The sequence below is a fragment of the Sparus aurata genome, chromosome 20 (assembly GCF_900880675.1).
Source record: "Sparus aurata chromosome 20, fSpaAur1.1, whole genome shotgun sequence".
NCBI lineage: Eukaryota > Metazoa > Chordata > Actinopteri > Spariformes > Sparidae > Sparus > Sparus aurata.
In genome coordinates, this window is record NC_044206.1 from 3,318,715 (window position 1) to 3,325,004 (window position 6,290).

The window sequence follows — 6,290 nt, forward strand, 5'->3', positions numbered from 1 at the left end:
CCACAGGATGGATTTTTATAATGTTTTTCAGTGTTTACAGCTGCCAATGTATATAACACTGTTACTGTGATGATGCATGACAGTTAAATATTTAATCTGTGTATTATAACCAGATCTTGGCATGTAAATTCAACGTCTGTAGGAATAAAAAGCACCAACGTCGTTTTTATAAATACAGTGTTTTTTGATAATCTAAGTACTAATTATAACAATCATGGAGACAAAAAATGTACAAAGTCTGCAAATCAAGATAAGGAACTGCAACTGGCAGTGAGCCTGCTTTCTTTTCTTTGAGCAGTGAAGAGATATACTCTGTGACAGAACATTATAAAATATTATATTGCATAACATAACATTTCATGGTAAAAATATATATAGTTTTTATTAGTATTATTATTATTATTATTTGTTTTATTTATTTATAATTTGGGGATTTTTTAATTTATTTTCTGCATATTCTTGACTTTGAATGAGAGCAGCTGTAACGCAAGCAATTTCCTGTCAAAAAGTTGACAGTTTGGTAGACAGATGTCACATTTACATGTCAGGATGTGGTTATTATAGACACAGATTTAATATTCAACTGTCGTGTATCATCACAGTAACAGTGTTACATACATTGGCAGCTGTAAACACTATTCCTCAATGTATAGTAGTTGCTCATCACAACAGACATGGCAACAAGATGTGACCTGTAAACCCTGGATGATGTGCACACTATCTCATTGGACAGCAGCGTTGTCAATCACACACTCTGCATTGTGATTGGTTGGTTGATTTTGAAGACTCGCTGTACAGAAAGACAGCTGGGGGCGAAAACAAAACACACATATGGACCTGGAAAAAGAAGGTAAGCTACATTATTAATGTAATTTTAGTGAATTGAACATTTAGAGGGCAAGTGCTCATGCTGGTTATGATTCCCTCGGCAAAAACGTGTCTGCATGTCATAACGTTAGTGCGTTAGCTAAGTTAGCGCATTAGCTAACGTTAGCATCAAACCACCTTATGACTATGAACTTGTTAGCATTAGCAACATTAGCTAAAGTAGTCCGGTTATAGGGGGGAATTAAACCCGCTGGAAATTCAGCGACCTCAGCCGAAATATGTAACATAGATTAGTTTAGATGGTGTTCGACAGCTAACGTGGTTTGAAGCTGTAGTTAAAACTCTGTTTTTGTTTTAAACTACGCGACCTAAGGTGACTTTGGTACCAAGCAGGCCATCCTAGGGTATGGGCAAGGGGGTAAAATAATGCTCTAAAATTAGGTAAAATTTTGCTGTTGGGAAAAACTGACAAGGCCATTTTCAAAGGAGTCCCTCAGTATAACTGTATGAAAATAGATGCTTCGGGTACCCGCAGGTCTCCCCTTTGCAGATATGCCCACTTTATGTTAATGCATGCAATTTGAGGTAGAAATCATGCCTTTTGCATGTAGTTGTAACAGGGTTGTTATAGATTAATCAAGTTTGTCAACATTTATTTTTATATTCCTTCAGTATTTATTTTATTTTGCAAGCAAGGTATTTTGTTGTTTTCCATTCTCATTATTTTCTTGTGAAACGAGTTCATATTTTTTGTGTTTATCCATGCAAGGCTCCTTTCATTTGTTGTAATTAATTACGGCAACATCATCAATTTCACCCTGTTGCCATTGACGACCGCAGCGTTGGTATGTACTGTGACAGCTCCGTGATTTAATCAGATATTCATCTATGAAACTGCCTTTATATAGGTTTAAGTTCATGTTATGTTATTTGAAATGTCCTGTCACATTTTTTTTACTATCACTGTGTCACCGTTTTACGTGAGGGGCCAAGGGAACAAGTATGCAAGCATACGCGTTTCCTAGGACCAGCGGTGCTAGGAACCCTATTGCAATTGTAAAGATTTTTAGGGGGCCAAGCCCGAGGGGCTGAGGGAACGCGTATGCAAGCATATAACCTAGGCCAACACGTTTTTGCCTATAACTCCCAAACCGTATGTCGTACATTCATTTGTATCCCCAGATTCCCTGAATAGAGCTGAATCACTTTGCGATTGGCCACGCCCACTTCCGGTTAGAACGTTTTTTCGCAAAATCGCAAACACTGGAAAACCGACTATTTTTTCGAACTCCTCCTTGGGATTTTGTCCGATCTGCGTGAAACTTGGCAGGTACACTCTTCAGCTGGATCTGATCTAAAGCTATCAAAAGAATTTTGCACGGTCAAAAAATGCGCAAATTATTCACGAACAAATTTCTGTAGCTAGCTATAAAAATGTAAACTGTTTGATATCTCGGTCAAACTAAATGCTGTGATCACCAAATTTGAGGTCCTTGGTTGCCATGACACTGGGAAGGGATGAGCCCAATTTGGCGAATTTTGGCCACTAGAGGGCGCTAAAAATATGGGAAGTTTATATCTCTTGAACAGCTACACCGATTTTTACGAAATTTGGTCGGTATGATGTAGGGCCAATCCTGAGGCCATATCTTGAAGGTGGTCATGACTGCTCAATGTGGGCGTGGCTTATTACAACATAAACAACAAACATTAATTTCAGCCAAACTATTATGCTGAGAGCTTTGAAATGTATATGGTACAGATAGAATAGGACACAGTTCTTCCATACCAAAAGTTGCACATGTAAGCCACTAGGTGGCGCTATAATGGATGCAATCGCGTTTTTGCCTGTAACTTCCACATTTTAAATAACACATTCGCAAACCTTATATCCATATGTTCCCTGAATAGAGCTGGGTTTTCTGACATAGGACACGCCCACTTCTGCTGCACATTTCGTTTGCTAAATCGCCACATATGCAAAACCTACTTTTTCAAACTCGGTCAAAAAATGCGCAAATTATTAACGAACACATTTCTGTAGCTAGCTATACAAATGTAAGCCGTTTGATATCTCGGTCAAACTAATGCTATTAACACCAAATTTGAGTTCCTTGGTTGCCATGACACTGGGAAGGGATGAGCCGAATTTGGCGAATTTTGGCCACTAGGAGGCGCTGAAAAGATGGGAAGTTTTTATCCCTTGAACGGCTTCACCGATTTTTACGAAATTTGGCCGGTAAGATGTAGGGCCAATCCTGAGGCCATATCTTGAAGGTGGTAATGACTGGTCAATGTGGGCGTGTCTTATTAGAAGACAAAAACAACAAACATTAATTTCAGCCAAACTATTATGCTGAGAGCTTTGAAATTTATATGGTAGATATAGAATAGGTGACAGTTCTTCCATACCAAAAATTGCACATGTACTCCACTAGATGGCGCTATAATGGATGCAATCACATTTTTGCCTGTAACTTCCACATTTCAAATAACACATTTGTAAACCTTATATCCATATGTTCCCTGAACCCAGGGCCGAATTTGGCGAATTTTGGCCACTACGGGGCGCTAAAAATATGGGAACTTTGTATCTCTTGAACGGCTACACTGATTTTTACGAAATTTGGTCGTATGATGTAGGGCCAATCCTGAGGCCATATCTTGAAGGTGGTCATGACTGGTCAATGTGGGCGTGGCTTATTACAACAAATCCAAATCAGAACACATTCAGCCTTTTGCACTTCCAGTGCACTTCCCATTACAGCAAATACCACAGCTCAGACGTTGGCCTGTGTCCTCACTTTTGCCCCGAGCCCGTCATCCTTTGGGGCCAACTTCCGTGGCCTCTGCGGTGCGTGGGGTCCGAGTCACGCGGAGGGGCTTGGCCCCCGTTCATAACTGCTTGCAGTTCTAGTTATGTCTGTCTTTTCTTTCTTTGAGTGAAACTGTGTTAGCTTGCTGAGTCCATTAGTCATGACAACCGTTGAGCCTTGAGCAGTACTGTTTAAGTTGTAAAATGTAAATCATGTAATATGACGACTGTAACAGTTGTTTATTTTATTCATTTTGTATGTCTTGGGCAAGGAGCTGTACAGCAGATCACCTCCAGTAACGTTATTTTGTTTTTTTAATTATTCAACAGATGTGCTGCGCTGCTAAATAATCTGCTGTGCTGTGAACCCAAGGAAAAGTCGTTGAGTGGTCTCTTCAGTCTGCTGAGGTTGAGCTGAATAGATGAGGTAACACAGTCCAATCGCTCTTTTCACCATTTCTTAAATGAGGCATTTGATTATCTTTGCATACTGTGTACATACTTAAATAGTTTGTGTTGCAAAAAATAGGTATGAACAGCAAGCTGTGACTATTGTTGCTCCAGTATTGCTCATTTCTGTCTCCAAAGGAGGGCTCAAATAAAGCTCCAACATGTCTCAAGCAGGCTCCTGTTGCTAGCTGTCAAGTCTCACCTATTGCTCCTAAGGAATTTTAGGAGAAACGAATGAGAAATCTCAGTTTTGTCTCAAGGTTTGAGCAGTAAAAGTATAAAGTCTCACCTATTGCTCCTAAGGAATTTTAGGAGAAACAAATGAGAAATGTTTGAGACCAAAAAAGACTACAACGAGAATGAAATGAGAACTCTCATTGAGCTCCTTTACGGCTATGGAGCAAGCTTTGAGCAGTAAAATTTTCCTCTGGGGGTGTGTGTGTGTGTGTGTGTGTGTGTGTGTGTGTGTGATGTAATGAGCCAAGCAGGAGAACTGTAGATCAAATGTGATTGTTGATTGTTCTCTGTGCACCACTCTGCAAGATTGTTGATTTTCTCCTGGTATAAACTCATCGTTGTTTATAATGCAGCCAGTCATGGTGGTGTCATCCTCATACTTCATAATAGAGTTCTCTTGATGTCTGGGAGTGCAGCCATGGGTGTACAGTGTGAACAGGAGGGGGATGAGCACACAGCCCTGGGGTGCTCCGGTGTTGAGTATACGTGGCTGGTCATTTGTTTTGTGAACATTTTTATTGATTTGTGAGAAGTGACATGGTTGGTTCGCTAGCTTGTCTTGTTGTCTAATATTCTGTGAAATTATATTGCTGTTTGAGGATCATACGCAAAGTTATTGTTAATTTGAATCTTGCTAGCATAACATTAGCTATCTTGCTAACAGCAGACTAATTTATATCCTGTTGCTAAGCTTTATGTAAGGTCTGCTCTATGTACTGGAGTAGTGGATAAGGTTTCCATTATATCAGAACCTGGGGGCTTGCCAGATTGGGAGTTGTCTCTGGTCTGGCCGCGGGGGGTGCTGTCCCTATGGAGCCAGAACGGTGACTTTAAAATTTGGCATCCAAAAAAAAAATTGGCATTGAAAACAAAACCAGTACTGAAAAAAGAAACATTGTCATTGAAACATATGTATTGCAAACAGTTGTATTGGCATTGAACAAGTATTGGCACTGAAAAAAGAAAGTAATTCAAATAATTCAAATCCGAAAATCTTATCATTTTATTTTATTGGGATTTTTTTGTATTTTTCAATGACAATCTTCAGATTTTTTCTTCATGTCACTTTTTTTTCAGTGACAGATTTTTTTTACAATGTCACTTTTTTTTCAGTGTCATTGATTTTCAGTTTCAACTTTCTGTCACTGTTTTGGTGTCGAGAGGGAGGGGCCTGAGGGGAGGGGCAAGTAGAGCGTGGTTTGCATATCATTTCAGAAGGTAATGGCAGCAGCCTGCTGGACGGTCCAGCCACAATACCATTGTACCCGGCTGTCTCTGGGCAACACAGAGTCCAACTACCTCGCGGACATTTCTTCAAGCTCTCTCCTGATGTGTCCAAGTCTCTGTGTATCTGGTTCTGTCCCGGAGCTCCCTAGCTCCGGTCTCTATATGCGTATGGAGTGTGGTAGTAGTACCGGGACGCCGAGCACGGAGCATTAGCCACAGTTAGCACAACAGTAGAACAGCAGGCTGTTCTCGCTTGTTGTGTTGCTCCGAGCCGGGGCTGCAGCGCCGACTGCAGCGCTCTGGTCTGCTCTTCGAGCTCTGTGCCACCTACCGCTACCGGAGACCAGAGCTCCCCTATAAACTCAGTCCATGTGAATAATATCACTATTCCTACAATGACTCCTTTGAGTCGAAGCGAATAAACTCAACAAGTCAGTATGCGGGTAAAGTAAGCTGTGATTGTGCTACTGTGGTTCATAGTAAAGTACAACAGACGGCTGTAATCAAGTAACAAACACATATTTTCATAACTGAACGACTTTTCTCCAAGCACTCTCTTTTATTGTCCGGTCTCTGTATGTGTGTACAGCGGTGCGGTGGCACAGAGCTCGGGAAGCAGACCGGAGCGCTGCTGTCGGCGAGGCGGCCCCGGTTCAGAGCGACACAGCTGGGGCTAATGCTCGTTAGCTCCGTACTACTACCACACTCCATAGGCATAGAGACTCCGGTCTCC